This window comes from Serinus canaria, chromosome 3 (genome assembly GCF_022539315.1).
Source record: "Serinus canaria isolate serCan28SL12 chromosome 3, serCan2020, whole genome shotgun sequence".
NCBI lineage: Eukaryota > Metazoa > Chordata > Aves > Passeriformes > Fringillidae > Serinus > Serinus canaria.
Genome location: NC_066316.1, coordinates 19,354,854 through 19,375,432, shown reverse-complemented (window position 1 = coordinate 19,375,432; position 20,579 = coordinate 19,354,854). Strand labels below are relative to the sequence as shown.

The 20,579-nt window shown below is 40.6% G+C and overlaps 1 long non-coding RNA gene across 1 annotated transcript; it reads left to right on the top strand.

Annotated features, from left to right (window-relative positions):
• Positions 1 to 1,194: 1,194 nt before the first annotated feature.
• On the top strand, positions 1,195 to 19,804 carry LOC115484928 (uncharacterized). The gene is made up of 3 exons (XR_003945648.2): positions 1,195 to 4,941; positions 5,427 to 5,645; positions 18,503 to 19,804. It is a non-coding gene; the product is annotated as an uncharacterized LOC115484928 (long non-coding RNA).
• Positions 19,805 to 20,579: the final 775 nt, after the last annotated feature.

Here is a 20,579-nt window from a genome sequence, read left to right as displayed (position 1 = left end):
ATCTAGTATGGCAGATGCATTCTGTCTGATGGTCCTAATCCTCTTTCTCATCTGCTAAATAGCAGGATCACGAACTCAGTTATCTGCAAAATGCTAATTTATACCCTTCAAAGCAGTTTTAGCCAAAACCAAGCATGATTTGGGCATAGGCAAGGATTAATAAGCAGAGAGTTTTGTCTGTAGCAGTTAGGTCATTCAGAGGAGATCAGAAGTACAGTAGATTAGCGTGCCCATTGTGTGCCTGCCTCCTTCCTGGGAAAGCCTCTGGTCAGGGCAATAAAGCAGCTTCAGTCCCATGTCTGTTCTGCTGAAGCCTGTGTCAGGGCACATATATCAACTTTCCAAAGCAGCAACAACACATTAGCTCATTAGTGGCTTCACACAAAACAGATCTGCAGTCTCTCAGTCAATAGGACATAGCTGCCTTTGTGCAGACAGGATTTTGACAAAGCACTGCCGAGTGTTGCTTAAGCTCCAAGGAGGAGTGAGACAGTGACAAAGAAGAGACAATAAAACATGCCATAGATCCAGTTATAGTATTGCCATAAACCTTTTTCCCTGATGAAATCTTTCCAAAACATCCATAATGTCTCAAGACAGGCACCCATAGGTTTAATTCAATGATTTAAAGAAAAAAATTTGAAAACACCACAGCTCACTTCTCTGGTTCTCTTAGGTTCTAGAGGCTGAAATCACATAAGATTTATGTGAGGCTGAGGTTTTTAAGTATCCCTGTCTTTTTTTTTTTTTTTTTTTTTTTTAATAAACCAAAATTTTTACCCAGTCAATATAAAATAAAGATGAACATCTTTTTCAGCCCAAAATTTCACTCTGCTGGTCACAGAAGCTAGGAAATTTTGGTGGAGGAAGAGAACAGGATATTTTGTATCTTACAAAATATTTTAAGATATTTTATGTGGAGAGCCAGTTGATCCAGATTTTATGGATTAAATTTTATGTTCAATCACTAATAGAGACAGAGATAGGGAAAACTAACTGATGAAACTTTCTGCCAGAGAAATGATCCTATATGGTAAAACACTTTTGAAAAACCTGCTCCAACATGCCTGCATCCTTTAAAAATATTAAAATTTAATTGTAATATGTTCTTCTAATATGTTCAAAATCTAGTTCCCACAAACACTATATATTTCCACGAAAATGTAGTGTTGATTTTCTGTAGGATCAGAAAATTGCCACCTTCCACACAGAACATGTTTTGTTTCAGTGGGAGTATATTTGCTGCAAGCATGTATTTAATGCTTGAAATAATTGTTGGAGCTGTTACAAAGTCTGATAAAAAAAGGAAAGCAGCATCACTTTCATGCAAATCTGACAGCCTTGGCAGGAGTTTAATTCTATAATGCTTGTGGTAAAAGAAAAATCCATTTAGGTGATACAGATTCTAAAACACCCACCCCAGGGAGTACTCTCAAGGACTCTCAAAACGTAAAGGCTGAAACTGTTTGGGTAATGCAGAGCTATGAATTTTCTTACAATGTAAAAAGTTTAAAAAACAGCATTCATTTTCTTTGATTTGTTCTGTCTTCTCAGCAGCATGTCTCAAGGACAGCACGTGAAAGGAATAGTTTACTGGGAACAGGTACAGTATTGACAAAAAATGGATTCATGCAAAACAAAAAACTGCATTCTTCCTACAGAAACTGCAATTTCATGTTCTTTCTGAAGACATTACAGAAAAACAGAGTGATATTTGAAGATTTTCAGCCCCCAACTAATGTGAATAAATTCCTAACCTCATGGGACTGGTTTAACCATTGGAATTTATTGTAAAGGCTCTGAACCTAATTTTTTATTTATCTATTGCGTGCCATGGGGTATTTTGAAAGTAAGTGGTGAGTGCAATGGAAAACAATGTGAAGTGACCACAGCCAGTCATCCAAACCCCTGAAGCTTTGCCCATTGACTTCTGTCCCTGTTGCCAGTTCCTGTGAGCAGGAATGTCCCACTTTAGTCATTTCCTGAGCGTTTGTCTGGTCTGCAAGGCAAGCTGAGTGTCTTGGTTTAGCCACTCACTGCAGACCTTTCCATTCATTTAAAGACCATACCTGAACTGTTTTTCACAAGACTTTCTCTGTTTGAGCTCTTCATAGTGTCCTTGATCGTGAAAGGGCTCTATACTATTAAAACTTCAAAGTGAATAATGAAGTACTAATGATAAAACATGATTAACACCTTCTACCTCACATGTGGTAGCTTTCATCTGACCTTTACTCAAAATTGTTTTGCCTCATTTTTTATACCATCATTAATCTGCTGAGTTTCAAAACATTTGCATGAGGTAGATGATAATATAATTTGCAGACAAGGAAAATAAGGTACAGATGCACCTCCTCCTGGGAATTACCAGTAACTCAGCTACCAGAGCTGCTGTTAACAAGGGAGGTTTTACAAAATTTCCTGAGGGAATAAAAATACTAAGGGAGGACTTGTCTATGAGTCACAGGAGGAATCAGGTTTTTAAACCAGGAGCTTTGTTACACCTCCATGTACTAACCTTAGGCAGAGCTACCACCACAATTTAATTGCTCAAATAAAATTATTATTCTTTTCCAAAATAAATATCATATGGCTTTTTTCCAAGTGCAGCAGTAATTATTTTACTTCTTCCTACACAGAAATGTTTAAAAAGTATGCAATCATTTCTTATCTGAAGCAAGATTTCATTTAAGAAACCATGTTCACTATTCATTTTTTTTCCTTTTCTTTTGTAATCCAGATATTGACCTTCCAATGGTACAATAGCTAAGCTGAAGCTTTGAAATATAGTTACAGAGAGTTGGGCAATAACAACCTCTTTGGTTCTACTCTTTTGGTTTGGGTTACATTTGTATGCTTTTAATAGCACATTGCAAATTCTGTCTTTCAGAAATTAACTGTTGAATTTTAAGTACATGTTTACATTTTTGTAGAAAATATTATTTTTTTCAGGTATTGTAGATCTCAGAACTAGTGATGAGTAATTCTCAGAGGGTTTTTTAAATATGTGAATATACAAGATTTTTTAATCTTAAAAAATATTCTCATTTTTAATATCTTATCCCTAACCTGAAGTAGTCACTATGTCTGTCACCCCTTTAAATCTCCTTTTGAGTCAGGTGCCCTTAAGCCAGGAATGGATTTTTTAAGACTATATATGCAATTGAGCTAAAAAGAGACTGGCTTTTTCTTTGTAGTTTCCCTTGCCTAAAATAGCTTTAAATTAATTTTACATTTTATAATGGCATCTTTGGTCCTGAACCTAGGTAGAAACAAATTGTAAAAAAACACTTGAGGTTGCAGAAATTGTTAAAACAAGATCTGATCTGCTTCCCCTTATGTATCACCAGTGTTCAGAATGGAACTGGAACATAATCCCCTTATTATCATTGTCATGCAATAATTTCCTAGAGGTGTCTCAGGTGTTTTTACAGAAGTTGTTGCCAGTTGATTCAGAGTGATGTTGGACAGTATGAGACAATGTACCCATGACTCTTTATTAAGATGTAATTACAAAGGAAAAGCCTGATTCATCCTCTGGTGCAGACAGGAACAGTTCAGGAACAGGCAGAAATGAGGAGTGAAAAAAACAGACTGGTGGGAACTTACAAAGGACAGAAGAAACCCCCAAAACTGAACTGTAGTGACTTCTCTTCATCCTACCAGCCCTCTATCAAAAAAATCTGAATGTAAGAGCAAAAGGTCCTCTCTTCAACTCCCATTCCCATCAAGAAAATGTTACCACTTTCAGGAAAGCACAAATTCATCCCAAAAGTTCCTGCCTAAGTGCAAAAGTTGGAATATGTGCCGGGAGCTGTAATTTGTTCATCACAGCCCAGTTCCCTTCCATAAATCAGGATCTGCAACTGGATTATATCAGCCATAAAGCCATTTGCCAGAGGTTCCAGGGTGAATCTCTCGCCCCTCATCCTCAGTGGTGACCTTGCCAAGAGCACTCTGGTGGTAAATAAACACAGAATATGGGTTGTTCAGCTGATTGTCCAGCTTTTTGCTGAAAGGCAGGTACAAATGTCAAGGCTGGACTTTCTGGAGAGAGGGAGGACAGCACAAGAAGACAGAGGTAAGCGTTCAGTGTATTTTCACAGTAGTCAGGGAAGAGAATGAAGAAAGAAAGATTTAGAAAGCAAAAAATCCCACTTGTTGTCTTCTCTGAGAACAGAGAAACACATTTAAAATGGGTTTTTGAGTGTTCACCATGATGTTGCCTGTACTGCTTGTTAGACTTACCGGGCTTCTCACATTCCCTATATGATCATCCAAAGATTGTGGCAGTAACAATCTGTTTCAAACATGTCCTAAAACTGCATTTTTATTTGCCTGTCTGAGAAGCTGCTTTGCCTCTGCCTGTTCCCACTGGGGTGCAGACCAGACCTGCACAGCAGCATGAGAAATGAGAGCTGGGGTTGAAGCCCAGGTCTCAAGGCCAAAGTTGGTCTATACAAAGAGCCTACAAGAAGATCAGTCATGGCTGGCCTCTTCATTAAACCCCACAGAACAGCAACCAATACAAAACCCAACCAATTATCACGTACTGGGAAATTCGAAATGTGTCTCCCCAGTGCTGACATGACAGGTGTTCATTCCTGTGGTCAGAATGATTCAAAGAAGGCTGATTGCAGTCCAAAGTGAGGCACTAAACAAGCAGCTAATCATGACCAGCAGTAATGTGCAGAACCCTGGTGACAAAGGAAGCCCTGAGGAATAAAAAGTCTAGGACAAGGTGGCATGTCATCCAGGACAGTGCAGACTGCTATGACTCCAGTGACACATCTCCCTGTCCCAGCAGTGACTGAAAAGACAAGCCATTCTCCTCCCAGCAGTTCAGTGTGTCTCAGCCAGGGGAGCCACAAGCCAGGAAAGCCATCCTCTGCAGGAAGAGTGTCTGTCTGGTCTCAGCAGGTCCCCTGCCATCTCTCTGAGGTGATGATTCTGTCTAAACTCCAATATGGAAGGGGAAGGTGGGGGGGAAGGGGGCAAGTTAACAATTCTTAATTTTTCTTAAACAGTTTTTCACAAAATAGGTCAGTTTGGAAGGGGCCACAGTAGGTCACTGGTCCAACCTCCCTGCTCAAGCAGGGTCATCCCAGAGCACATTGGACAGGATTTTGTCCAGACAGTTTCTGAATATTTCCATTGAGGACTTGCCTATTAAATTAAATGTTTATGCATTTATGATTTATTTCTTCTCCACAGCTGCATTATTTTGTTAAAATAATCTTCATCATGGCAATTATTCTTATAAAGACAATAGGAGGTTATTGTTATAAAGTTCTAGATAGTGATGGTAGGTGTAGTTAGAGAGCTGGGAATGAAAAGATCACTATGTAAGAAATTATTTCTTTTATTAGTAGTTAGGGGTTTTTTGATTTGATTAGCAGCAGTTAAATAATTTGTTTATTTGACAGCGTATTTTAAAAGACCTTTGAGAGCAGATCACTGAATGAGTTGGATGGAGGCCACCTCTTGTCTCTGAGGCAGATGGATGGATGGGAGGAAATGCATTTAAGACAAGTTTCCTGTGTCTCCATTCAGGAGGGAGGAAAGAGGCCCCCAGTGGACCCAGCTTTCAACCCCTGAAGCATACTTTTGCCTCAGCAGGACAATGCTGAGCATGAATCAGGAAGGTAATTTGAGATTCAGGTCTCTGAAACAAATGTATGAATAACTTTTCTTATTCATTGACCTCTTCTTTTTCCATTGTTTAAAATTCACCTTTTTTTTTGGTTTGCTTATTAAAAGGAGGTGATATTTGAAATGAAAAGCAGTTTTTCTTATCAAATAATAAAATATTTTCATTCAAAAAATACAGGAAAGAAATACATCAACTTCAGAAAAAATCAGCAAGACAAATTTCATAAAGCCAGGACAAATTTGTGGAGCACTATCATATTGAACCTCTGCTTTTATTTCTGAAAGGAGCTCTCCCATAATTTGGCATCCAACTCTAAGGAAAAATTGAAGACTGCTTATTTCCCAACAGCAGCAAAGTGCCCTAATTTTTAAACATCAAGAACACAGGCAATAATCCTTTCACTCAGTTAATTGTGTGTTGATTCCTTCCCATCTTCTATCCCTTCAGAGAAGGGACCACAACTCCACCACAGTCTCTCTCTATGTGCTTGTCTAGAGGTGAATCTTGGTTCCTGGCTAACCTCACTTACCAAGGATGGGTTTGCTTGGTCATTGCAGGTGAGTCCATCCATTTTCTGTATTTGAGAATACACTCCACTGGGAATATCTGACCTCATCCAATTATTTATTCTCCTTTATAAGCCAAATACTTTATTCTGTTGGTGGGGGTTTCTCCTGCTGCTTCTTACTGCAGATAGTTGTCAACTATCTGCCATAAAATCAGAGGCAACCCATATCCTACAAGTCACTGACCTGGAATTCCAAAAGGCACGTATCCCTTTGGATGAAAGCCAGGTCACTGGAAAACTGCCTGTTTTTTTCATGTCTGGGATTTCCTGTGCCGCAGAAATCACTCAGTCTGGTAAGGAGTCCATCCAGGAAGTCCTCACATGGTACTGCTCAACCTGATACTCCTCACATGTGTGGCCTTCACAAGCAGGTGCCTTTTCTTGCTTAATTAAGAGCAACCAATTTGGAATTTTCATTAATCGGTTGTATGCTGCCTACCTGGGACTGTATTTTTTTAAATACAGCTTATTTTATAATTTATTTATTGGAAAAGGATTCCAGGTGTCTACAAATGCAGTCTACACAGTCATCTGCTAGCCAACAGGTGCTGCTAAACTCTAGATTAGAAGAAATTAAACTGCCTGGCACTCACTGGGGTTTGTCTCATTCACTATGGCATGGTCCCTCTTTGCATCGATCTTAACTAGTTCTGTGTCCAGCCCCCCTGTTCTCCACTCCTCCAAGTAGCTGCAACTGTGAACCTGGGAGGGATCTGTTTACATATTTCTTTTAAATGCTCCTCTTCAAAGTGTATCACAGAGTCAGTGCATTGTTGCAGTGTTTTTTGGAAATGCACACTAATGACCTGAGAAAGCAAAACAACCCTCAAAACAGTCGAGGGGAATTTGCAGGAATTCCTTCATGCAAAGCTGGGCACCCTAAAAGAAAAATGCTTTCGAGTTCAAGCCATTGTTTATTTTGGAGCATGTTTCTCTCTCTGCTTTCAATGGTGACCTAGGAATGAGCTCACCATTGGAAGCAAATCTGTCTTCTGTTTCCACTCCTAAAGGATTACCTACTCTGTGAAGCTCATGGGGTTATTGATGGCCTTACACCACAATTATGATTTGGAATTCTGCAAAAAAAAAAAAAAAAATACACACAAATTCACATGTGTGTGACTGACAGATTTAAGGGAGAAAAACCTGTTGAAATATTGCAATAAAAAAAGATTAAATTTGTAATAAATAGATGGCTTCCTATATTTGCAAATATTCTTCTATGAGATTGAGCAGGAAAATACCTGATCTAGCATGACTGTGCAGGAGAACGGCAAAACCCTGTTGTTTTGTAATGTGCATATGAGCTGTGTAGCACTTGGCAGCATCTCAGACTGAGATCCAGCTAACACACAGCCTCGTGCTGCCTTTGTGTGGGGTTGTTTGCAATGCTTTTCTGCAAGCAGGTCCTGCAAGCTGGTGCTGCTGTCAGCTGATCTGTGCTTCAGCTGCAAGGCTGCTGACAAACCAAGCCCAAGATGCTCTGCCCACCACTCTGAGCTGCCCTGCAGGAGATGGTGAACATCAAACACCAGAAAGCACAGATGCCACTTTTGATGACAGTTTGGGACATCGAAGGCAGCAGTGTCTGCCAGCAGAGCCAGCATTTGGAAAAGGCACATGGCAGACACCTAAGGTGTCATTGACAAAGATGCCTTTATTTTGATTTCATCTCAGCACCTGTTCTTCTGATCTTGTGAGGGCACGCTCCTTTGAATCTCATCAACCCAGGGTCAGACAGGTCTGGAATCTGCACTCCAAATGCATCAGGAGCTTTGCATTTCAGCCTCTGCCCGGTGCCAGTGGTGTAGGGGGGAGCTCAAGAGCTGGTGACTGACAACTGCCACATCTATCTGCAAAGTTGGAATCATTTTTTAGGCTAAAAAGAGATTGTTTTACTTTTCCGCTAGCAGCAGTTTACCTATCAAACTGAGTGTTGCCAGAAAGGCAGAGCCAGTAGTGACAGACATGGTATGACACTACTAGCAGAACCAAAAATAACCCACGAAGAATAGGCTCTAGGGTCTCTATTTGCTGAAATGTCTTAGAATCTGCTTTGAAGTCACTTGTTCTGAAATTCCTGGGGAATTACCTGGCAGCTGATTTCTTAAGCTTGCTTTGGTGTCTCCTCATACATGCATACCTCTCCTTCTCCCTTTCCTGCCCTTTTGTCCGTCCTTCACACATTTTAGAGGGAAGGATTATAAAAAAGCCACCCTAAACTCCAAATCTACAGATGCAGGAGAGACATCTCTTAAGTCATTCCTTCTCTTTTTTCACTGATGTATTCTCTCAAGAGTGATAATCATCTTTTTTGAAATGCAGGTCTAAGACGGAAGGAATTTTTATCTGGAAGAGTAATATAAATTAGCTTTGACTGCCAGTTTCCACTGATTATTACTTTCCAGGCGGAATTCCTACAAATTCTTGAGGCATGACCTCTGATGAAAAAATAAACCCCTTTAAAACTTGTTTGAGAAATTCCAGATAACTTTCACAAGAGATTTAATTTTAGAGCATTAACACAGTCTTGGTTGGAAAGATAAAACTACAATGCAGTTATTTGGTAGGAGTCATTACTGAACAGTGAAGTCATTTGAGCTTATTTTACTGCGCTTATCTTTTTGCTCTCTTTTTTCCCCTCTCAAACTAATTTTATTATGCATTACTCAGTGCACTCTAGATTCACCCTCATAAAAGGATAAAGTATCTCAGCAGATATCCAGGCTTTAGGCAGTCAGTTTGAGAGTAAACTCACAAGCCTTAGTTATCTACACCAAAGAGCCAGCGCACAGGGTATCATCTACATATTGTCAGTTAGCGTTCATTTGCCTGTAAATCTTGGGTTTGTGAGGCTTCAGCAACGGTAAAAGCTGCCACAGATAGAAAAGAGCTGTTTGAAATACCACTGCCAAGCACTTACTAATGGCAAAAGCATCTTTGAATCAGATTTCACCTCTCCCAAGCAAATAAATTAAAGAAAATTTGCACTGTCTAATAGAGAAATCCACTCTTCTGCATCTCTATTTGATCTTCAGATGCATGAAAAGGTGAAAAACACATTTTGGAAGGTATTGTCTTATGCTGCAACCACTTTTATATTCATTTTGAAGTTCCAGGGCTAGGGCCCCTAGTTCTTTATTTCTTTAAGGTGTGCAGACACTGCAGTGAGGAGCACTGACTTTTGGAAATATATGACCTTTAAAGGTCCCTTCCAGCCCAAACCATTCTCTTATTCTGTGGCTCTGGAGTCAAGCACACTTGTGCTCAAAGAGCTTTCCCAGTGTCTGTGTGGTCCTGCAAAAGCACCTGCTCTGTACAGAGTCCCCTCTTGGAACTGAAAGCGAGCCTTGGAGTGCTGGAGCTGTGGCACTGCCCAAAGCAGGGCTCCCAGTCCCAGCTGCTGCCAGGGCAGCACTCCTGCCTCAGGGCTACGGGGGGAGAGCTGAGCTGCTGTGAAGGCAACACGATCCAAACAGGTCGGGGCTTCGAGGGAAACAATTTCTCTGTCCTCGCTTGTGACTTCAACCCTGCCAACTGCATTACAGCTGGCTGGGACCTTCCCTAGCAGAGCAGAGGGATCAGGCACTGTTTTCCACTCACCAGAGAAGGAATGAGCAGCTAGCTCCAGTCCCAGGGACACGTCCAGCTCTGCACTCATCTGTACCTGAGGCAACCTCTTTTTTTTATTATTTTTCTACTCAGCATGTGTCTCCTGAGTGCCTCTCTTCCCACACAAGCACTGGGAGCTGGTGCTCCCCAAGGCCTGCTGACAGATCACCCTGGCTGCCTGCACACAGGCACCTGCCCAGTGTCAGTGTGCTGCTCTGTCTCACGTCTCTGTGGGAGTAGGCACTGCCTGAGGAGAGGGAGCTTCATAGGTCATTAGAAGCTTCTTTTATGTGTGATGACCAGCTTACAATAAAGCTTTGGCTTTACAATAAAGCCTAACCTTTCCTTCCTGACAGCTGCTAACAACACTCTACTTCAGAAATTTACTGCCCTGCATGAAAAAAAGCATGATCATTTTTTGGATAGGAAAATAAAAAGTTTTTTGGGGCAACATGTTCTCATTTGGAATAACTCCCTATTCTCCAGCAGAAACATCACATTTAGTCCCCCTTTGAATTCTGAGTTTTGTTGTTTTCCTGTCCCTTCTTTTCCATTAGCTCACACTGTTCATCTCACTGACATAAGAGAACAGAGCAGGGGAGGAAGGCAGCCCATAATCTAACAGCCAAAAAAATCCTTTCTCTATTTTTATGCAAATGTTTTTAGTCATCAATCTTACAGCTTTACTTTTCTGCTTCTGTCTATGCCAGGTCAGAAGCATTTTGCACCTTGACCTCCTGTTGGTGCTTTCCTGTCAGCAAGTGTTGCGTTATTTCTTTCGGAAACCCCATTCATATAAAGCTTCTTTCTTCTTTTCAGCCCATCTCCAGCAGAAGGAATTCAGATAGTTGAACTGGTGGCAAGGTGATTCTAGCTGAACAAGAGGGAAGCGGATTTACACTCAGTGATTCCATGGAGCAGCATTTGCATCCAGCAATACCTTGACATGAACAAAGGAGGGTGTGAGGTGGTTATATTCATACACCTTTTTTCCCATTCAGAGAGGGCCCAGCCTCAGCCAAATCAGCTGTTTTCACCACGACTTAGCTTAATGAACCAGCTAATTTACCATGTGTGGAGTGCAAGTGCATGATGGAAAGTGTCCTTAAACAGGACTCATGCATCTACCTGAAATAAATGCATTCAAAGAGCATAAATTTCAGAGGGGGAAAGCGAAAACTTTCTCAGCTGCTTCATGAGTATCTTCATATAGCACCCACGGAATAGGTCCATACCTTGCTTGACCAAATTCGTTAACCAGAGCTGGACTAGAGCTCACTCCTCTGAGAAATGTAGGCCTTTGTTTTTAATAAAACATATGGGCCAAATTAGTATGTAAATAAATGAATGACTTTCAAGAATCCCAGATAACACTTGCTGAGCAATGGGTCAGGCCAGATTTAATCTAAAAATCTTTCTGCTGCGTGTAAATGGTTATGTCATAGCATTTGTCTTTAATTACTAAACTGTTTCCAAAGGCTTGACTCATGACATGTTCCTCGGTTAACCACAAAAACTTGTACTACAAGATTTGCCATATAGATCCCTTTTTTTTTTTTCCTACAGCATTGTTAAGCCCTGGCTCCTGAAAAAGGAATGTAACAATCTCCCAGAGATAGACACTTGATCTTTACAGTAGTGAGAGCTCTTTTTTTAAAATGAATTTTCCATATAAAGGAAACAAGGCACTTTTGACTCATAAGGAACACTACATCTTTTATATTGACAGGAAAAAACCCCACAGAAGTGAAAGCCTTTAAAATACAATTACTTATATATCTCTGTATAAATCCAAATAGGAAGGATCACTGTAATAAACTGATGTATAAAGATTTCTGCAACAAATTTTACCATTTTCTAAATGCCATGATAACCAACCTTTGGCAACAGCAGATATTTTGAGAAAGGCCCTGTCTCCTTGTTCCTAGTTGTGTAAAATTTCTTGGTATCCATGAGCCATTTCCTATGTATGACCTAAGGATGAGGTCATGAGAATGAAGTGTACCGGCCATTCTGTGAATTGAAAGTCTGATCTGGGAACCTAAAGAGTGTTTGATAAAGTAAGAAAAATGGAACTTTTGGTTTTGTTATAATGAAAGTGTTGATCTGATCACCCAGATCGAAGAAGGACATTTTGAGACTGACTTGGTGGCTTTCTACTTCCCAGAAAAAGTCAGAGGAGAAAGATATAAGCAGAACCAGTTGACACAGGTAAAATACAAATTCAAAATATCTTTTACCTTTATCTCTAAGTTGAGTCTGAAGTAGGGGAAAAGTGTGTACCAAGTATTGCAAGCTGATGCCATTTAGAGCAGAGGAGAAACGGGCTTCTTCCATCTTTCAAATGGAAATATAGCAGTTTGGAAACTGTTAGGAAAAAGCACATTCTGCCTGTACATTGATATAGGGCTACAAGTTGCCACCATGGGAGGTGTTCAACTCGTGCACTTCAGATTTTGGAGAAGTTACTGGTAGAAATCTGCCACTTACTCAGCACCCTCAAGACCATCTCCAACTCTTCCATTCCTTTGACTACTGGCCTTGCCCTGCTCCCTCATGGGCAGGAATTCCCACAGAACACAAATAACCCATGGCAAAAAATTCTCTTGTCGGAACACACAAGAGTAGACTTGCACTGAAATTCTTCAGTTCAAACCATTGAGCAGAAACATTGAGAGAAATACAGGCTGAACTGAACTGAACACCAAAGCAAGTAATACCTTGTGGGTTGAGGGAGGTGATTTTCCCACTCTGCTCTGCACTGGTGCAGCCTCACCTTGAGTACGTGTGCAGTTCTGGGCACCACCATATAAGAAAGATATTAAACCATTAGAGAGCATCCAAAGGCAATTCTGTTCACTTCTTAATCCTCTTATTTCTCCTTTGGCTTCTTTCCCCCAGCCCAGGGGACAATTCACCATCTATAGCTACTAGACCTTGCTGGGTGATATTCTTGCCTGGTCAGACATTTCTGATTAAACCGGTTTTCTTTCTTAAAATTGCCTACCCCACCTCTTCTACTCCCAGTCAGTCATGCCTATGTGTAACTGTCTCCTCAGCATATCAGGCCATTCACTTCTGCTTGCAGGCTTATGGTATTTCTCTAATGTGAGTCTCAATACTAGCTTCTTACCAAAGTCCTGCATTTTGAGATGTTGCTTTTGTTTTTTCTTGTATTCTTATGCTCCCACCACCTTCTCCTACATTTTGCATTTTTTAACTGTTATTAATGAGGGTGGATTTGTTTGCCAGCAATGGTAGCTCATATTCTGCTTGAATTTCTGTAGTATATTTTCTATTCAACCAGATTCTAATGGTCCTAAAATGTAAATGGGCAGTTTAGCTTTTGAAAGATAAAGGCACAGCCTTTTGATATTGTACTTTGTGTTGTAAAATATGGTTTGTGTAGAATATAAGGTAGTGATGTACTTTCAATGTTAAGATCCTTGAGATGAGGGTCAAATGTGAGTTTTAACATCCTGGGACCAGACTTTAAATTTTTGTGAAATGTCTGTAAATCGTTCTAAGTATGCAGGCTAACCAACAAGCCCTACAACAGCAGAGGATTCACATAATGCTTTCCTGACTCTCTGTCCCCTAACTGCCTTCCCACCTGGCAGACCCTGGCAAGGGAAGCACTGCCCTGTTCGAAAGCATGTGTTTCTAGTCGGATTTTTAAAGATTAAGGAAACTTACTATTAGGAGCATGTCTTACACTGTGAGAACCTTTTTTTGCCTTCCTAGAAGCTCAAAAGGGCTCACACCCTCCAGCTAGAAAACAGTTCCCTCTTGAAGGTTGAAGCTTTCCCTGAGAGCATTTTCTAACTTCAGTTGAAATGTCTTGCTTTGCAACGGCATGCTGCAATTATCTCTTTAACAAAAGCAAAGCAGAATAATTAATAGCTTCCATAGAAGGGGAGATTACCTGATTTGTTTGTGTCTTTGTTTGTTTGTTGGTTTGTTTGTTTAAAATTGTTGCTGAAGCACATGAATGCTCTTTCCCTACCTTGAACAGACTAAATAATAGAAAGGAAAGTCCAGTGAGGAGAGTTTAAATATTTCACTCATTTTAATGCCCTCTAAATTTGTATTTTATCAACTGTTTTAGTGAAACTGCCAAGCACACAACTTTATTTCTGGAGTCTTGCACCAATGTAACCTACAGAGGAAGGATGACACTTCACAAACAATATTTATGTATTTGTTTCCAAAAAGCAGATTCTGCCTCTGGGTAGTAATGCAACTAAGTCATGCAATACTAGGAAAGAGATGGTATCTGCATTGAAGCTGTCTCTCCAAAAAGGAGGATTCCTTGGGCTGTCCTTCTCCAGCAGCAGAATGCTTCAGAATTTGAGGAGCAGGTTGTAAGAAAGGTTTTACTGTATCAAATCCTGCCTTGGTTTTAATGAAATGCTCTGACTAAGTTGTGCTTCCTTATTCTTTATTCACTCAGGTGGTTGCAGAGGAGAAGGGGAATATTTTGACCTTAATCTGAGATATAAAATAAATACATTTACGTTGCTAAGCATCTACTGTAACTTGTGAACTGATTTTTTTTATCCATTGTGTATGTGAACTGAGCAAACCTGGCTTGGATTCAAGTGAAATTTGGCATGGGTCAGTGGCCTACTGTCCTCTAGGATTTTCACAAGAATGTGATTCCACATTTTATGTGGCTATGTACTGGTGATTGGAATGTTTAAATAAATAACAAATTGAGTCACTTAGCCCTGAATCAACAAATGCAGTGTCCCAAAAGGGATTCCCCACAATTTATAGCCATATCTTGCTGAAGATTCATACTCGACTGATTTAAAGATGTTCAAAGTTGAAGAGTGGTAAGATGGCAGGAGAAGTCCTCTCCCAGCAGTTCATGGAGCAGCACATACAACTCCCATTTCCTGGAACCTTTAGAGGGGCTTTAAACCAGGGCAGCTCTGCCTGAACAGGGAGACATATATGTGCTGGTAACAAAACCCTGAACTTGTGGCTGTGGTTTTCAGAAATTCCTTTGCCTCTCTCTTACTTTTTTCTAGTAAGAGGATGCATTTTTAATTAAAAAAAACCAAACCCCAACAAAACAAACAAACAAACCAACCCCCCAAAAAATAGCAAAAAAATTTATCCTCTGTGTAGCACATTGGTTCATTAGTAATGGGTTAGTCACAGATTTAAAAAAAATGCTACAAAACATTTCGTCTGTTTAAAACAACAAGCAAACAATGGGGTGGGGAAACCCAGAAAGTTTAGTGGAGAAGCACATATCATAATTCTGCTAAAAAATAACAATTTAAAATATTGCTCAGTCTTTGTTCTTCATATCATAACTGATCCATTTGTACATCTTGGACAAGGATTCATAGGTTTCTTCCTCTGCTCACCTACTTTTTTTTAAAAAGGACTAGCTATTTCTGGCTGAGGTATATGAACCTTATCCCACTGGACTTTGGAAAGGTCATCTGCTTTTCTTTGAGTCTTAAAAAAAAAAAAAGTCTAAAAGGTACTTTCCTTTCTGTGATTTAAGTTCACGAGCATTTATCATCATGTCGAGTCAGTTTGTCTTTGAGAAGAAGCGTTCCAGAAAAAAAACAAAGATGACTTATGGATTAGGACACAATGAACTTTTCCTGCTGCCAGAGTTAGCCACAAGGCAGTTCAAATGCCATCCCCTCCATGGTGACCCTGCCCAGATGTCAGTCAGGATGTGGATGTAATTGGAATCCACCAGAAAAATACATTTTCTGGAAAAACTGAGAATTTTTATAGGAACAAACAAATTCAAATATTTAAAATCAGTGGACTGGAGCTGAAACACTCCAGTTTCTATCCTTAGTTTGAACCTCAGGTCCCATAAAACACTGTTACTTCTAATGAAAAAACAAGATGGAAACAGGGTGGTGAGTTATGATGTCTCTCATGAAAACTGAGAATTTACATTGCAAAGCAAACGTCTACTATTTTGAAATAAAAGTTGGTTAAAGCTTCCTCAGATGTAACCTAGCTGGGCTTTTAAGGTGGCAGTAGCTGCTTTGTGGCTGGAAGGGCAATTGAAAGGCTTTGGCCTACAATATTGTAACCTAAAGCAGAAATTGCAGAGCAGCATTTGCTGAGCAGCCAAGGAAACCTGCCTGAACTACAATGTGAGAGAAAGGAGAACATTCACATTTTGGTCACTTACAACCTTTTTGCTCCTATTGTAAACATTTCACAGCTCCCAGGAAAATGCATGCTATGTTTGTGACAAATCTTACCCTCACCATGACACTGCCTCTGTGTTTGAGATACATCTATTCCATGGGTGGAATTCCTTACTGTCACTGCTCTTCCCTTTTCTCTTTTAAAACTCTTTTACTCTTTCTTGTTGTTTATATTCTCATGCAACCTTATATGCTGCCCTTCAATTTCTCTTTCTTATGCTTGTGAAGCAATCCCCCACAGTTTAAGCTGAACTTGTTACCCCTTTCTGGTTGAAAGGATTTATTAAGAATTACTCTAGATTATGTCAACCAACTTTAACAAAAATGGCTTTTGATTTCATATCAGTTCAGATGCTGACTAGTGCTTGTGGTTTTCTGGCTTTTATTGGATGTGACATAAATATCCACACTGTGATCCTTGCCAGCATTTGTTTTCCCTTTTGTACAAAATGAAGAATACAATAATTTTGCCAGTAGATTTTGTGATCAGCAAAGTATTTGCACAGCCCAGTTTATTTTTCTAAACAAAAAAGGTGGGGCTTGAATGATTCAGGGAATGCATTCCCCCCTCCTAGCTCTCCTGAAGACACAGTGAGCTGAATGGTATCAATCCTACCTGGAGGGCCCATTGCAGAGCAGGGAAAGCTGCAAATGTACAAGGCAAGCTTTTCCTTGAAAACTTATTTCAACACAGTTCTTGGGGGTTCTTACTAGTGCTCAATAAAAAATTACCAGGACTATGAGCCCCCTCCTAATACACAGTCGTGAAATATGTCCTTTGGCAGAGACAACACTTTCTTTTCCCACAGAAAAGGGGGGAAAAGATTTTTTTATTGCTCTGCTGGGGCACACATCACTCTCCAGGGAAGCGCTCTGGAGCAAGGGGGGTGTGATGCAACGTTAATAAATGACTGCCACGTTAATAAATGACAAGCAGAAAGTGCTTTGATGGAGTGAGACATCACAATTAGGCCAGAGTGCAAGTGAAGGGTCATGCTGTGCCTCTGGGCCCTGCCAGAGCTGGATAAGCAGCTGTGGTGGCTGAGCAGGGACAGTGGGAGCTTTGCATCTTTAGCACAAGCCCAGCCGTCACAAAGAGGGCAGCTGCTGAGATGGCACCACCCCCGGGGCTCACTATCCCTGCTTTAAAGACCACTCCTGTGGCTGGTGGGTATGAGGAGCCATGAAGGAGGGATGCTCATCCCCTCTGACCTTCCCTTGCACCATGTGGGCTGCATGGATGCCTGGTCCTGACCTGGCAGTTCTCTGGTTTGTGTTCTCGGGACTTTGAGTGGGCCAAGGCAGCAGTGGAGGGAAAGGAAACTGCCTTTCTGTCTCTTTTCTCTCTAGAAAAGCCCTTGTATGAAAATCAGGTCATCCTCCTTGCTGTCTGTCTGTCTGCATTTGGCTTTGAGGTCACCTGTGGCTTGTAGGGTAGCCAAAAAGAGAAACTCCCCCAGGAAGACAAGGAAGAGGCTTCAAGTTCACCGACCAAAATATCATGCAGCTGGCAGGTTTGGGGCAAATTACTCACCTTCCTGAGGAGGAAGGAAATATTGAGACACAAATTGGTAACTAGCCCCAAAATGGCCCAGTTTTGCTGCTCTTTTTCTGGGACATGTGGCAAAACCACAGTCTTGGCTCTACTGGTCTTACCTAGAGTGAAGGCCAAAGGCAGCTTTTTATTATGAGGACACTTGTCCAGGCTTTTGCAGTGGAAAATTTTGCAAACCAGTGCAGTGAGAAGATGGAGGTCTGTCATGCAAAGCAGTTATCACTACCATCCTCACCTGATTGTTAAACAACTGCAGCTTCTAAGAGTTGCATTTGAAAACATTTATTCCTAATAATTGCAGTAAGTAACCTACTGCACTTCTGGCCAGAGTCCTGTATCTGGAACTAAAAAGATTTTTTGTCCCAGCCTTTGAACCCAAGATCACAGCACATGGTAACCCAGCAGAGCTACAGTGACTCATCACCACACTGTTGAGGCTGAAAGGGACCCTTTTCCACCCATCCATGAAAACAGAATGAATCTATCTGGACCAAGTCACACACTTTTTCCTTTCATTTATAGAAAACAGAAACTGTGATTTTTTTTTTTTTCTCTGAAGATCATAACTGGTTTTTATGATTAAGCTCTGTGAAACAGATAACCATGATCCTCTCTTGTATGTCTCTTAAGAATTTAGCATCATGATTCCCCAATTCTAGCACAATACAACTGGTGATCAGATATGAAGAACTGTTATCCTGATATACAGTAAAAAAAATGCAATTTAAAAAAACCTTTCTTCTCTTAACTTTGACCTCTGAAGTGTGGGAGAAAATGCTTTTTTACAGATGATCCTAAAAAGGTCCTTTTCTTCACCTGTGTAAAAATGCAGTACTGTGGTATACTATCCATTGTATAGAATTGACTTTTTTTATACCCTCTTAAGTTTTTTTTTTTGGACTGGGTTATTGTTGCAGGCCAAGTCTCAGGTCTCTTCAGCTGACCTTCTGATCCTGCTTCTTTGGAAAAGCAGCCCATCCTGCAGCTAGCACAACCAGCCATCCACCCTGAGGAGCCAAAGTTCATCAGAGTCTCTGGTGCCACTTCCCTGTTTCCAGAAGAATCACTGCAACCCCTGTTTGTGTTCAACCTCTTCATCTCACAGACTCGAGCCACACATGGAACAAGGTGGGCCACTGTCAGCTGCTGCAGAGCCAAGCATGGAGAGTAAGCAGTTACACATGTTTTCCTTCAGGCTTTCTCAACAACTTTCAGTGGCCCTTGAAAGAGTTATCGATTTGTGTGAGTCAGGAGGCAGCAGGATGGGACTGGTCCCTGCCCACAGGCAGCTCGGGCACAGCTGTGTCACAGAGGGGTCACTCCTGAGCACAGCAACCACTGAGGTCACATGCTGAGAGTTTTGTTTATAAAGTGAATTCCGTAGGTACAAGTCATCATCAGAAGAAAAAGCCCCATGGACAATATTATATAATCCAGACAAATATACTAATAGGGGATTTTCCAATGGAAGAAAACTTACATCATGCCTGAGGAAGTAAAAATAAACCTGGCACTTGTATTTGTTCTAAACACAAGAAGAGCCTTGATGAACTACTAGTTACATTTCTTAGTCATGGTGAGCATTGTGATGTTGGTTTTAAACTTATTCCATAACTGCATCCTAACCTCAATAATAAAATACACTAGACTTTCAAAATCAGTTTCTTTCTAAGGCTCACTGTTTCCAGAGAACGGTACACTTTCCTAATTATTGCTGATGTTTTAGCCATTATTGAACCTCCTATGACCTTATTCAGTGAAGAAAATAGCGCTGGGATTTGAAAATGAACAAGTTACTTGTGAAGTAAAATAAATCAAAAAGTAAGGTTTATATAGCAACCTCCCCGAATGCCAGATACATTTAAAAAGATTTCTCATCATTGGAAAAACAATTACTTTCACTGTATTTTACATCTGAAGATCACAATTGAGAGAAGATGTGCTTTGTTGTCAATAGCCTGTTCTATTTAAACGGTGCACTAAGAGGAAAAGTTATGCACCATGTTTATGGCAGATTCAAAAAAATGAAAGAGGAAATGTGTAAAAGGATATGAAGTGTGGCTCAAAAGACACACTATGGCCTTAAGAACAAAGCAAATACATAAGATGCAAAACTAAGTCTGTAATCTGTAAACAAAGCCTTTCTTTTTGAGGAAAAACCAGAAGATCTGTATCACCATTTTGTGTTTCATTCAATAAAAATGAAATATTCAAGCAGACCAGGGGATTCCAGTGATTCACAGCATGTCATTTTTTATCCATGAGATGCATGATGAGGTGTTCATGACTTTCCATTGCTGAACAGTAGAATTACCCAGGGAGGAAAGTGTGTTTGGTTTTGGCAAAGCCTCACTGGCTACTTTTTTACAGAATCTTACAATTAGGTTCATCTGAGCAGACTCAAGTTAGTGGCAGAGAGGTGTTATTTGGATGAAAATCAAAGTCTTCTTGACTTATGCACCAGAGAGAGCCAAAACCAAGTTGGGTTCACTTTGGGTGCCAGTTACAGCTTGTATGTGCTGATCTTACACCCAAGATAAGTCACAACAGCTTTAGACCCACTGTCTGTGAGTCCCAGGGGGTGAGATAAGAATGAGGGAAGTGCAGATGTTCCTTCTCCTTCACACATCTTTTGCTGGGGGTGGACAGTGGATCATATAGAAATTGGCAGGTCTTCATTGCAGCTGTCTAAGTTTGGCCATTCCCTTTCCCTTTCCCTCCACCCCCACCTCCTTCTCTTTCCAAGTAGCAAATGGAGCATCTCAGGGAAACAGCTGACCTGCAAAAGTCCACATCAGGTACACGGGCTTTCTACTGGGGCTGCTCATTCCTCTGCCTCCTTCATCTTTGCCAAATGAAATAATTCCTGTCACATCTGAATTCTTCTTCCAGCGCTGAGTCTTGGCATTGCTAGCCTCTTAACCACTTCTTTCAGCTGTGAGAGAATCAACCCAGCTTCTGAAATTCTCAGACTTGCTCCAGGTTTTTTTTAAA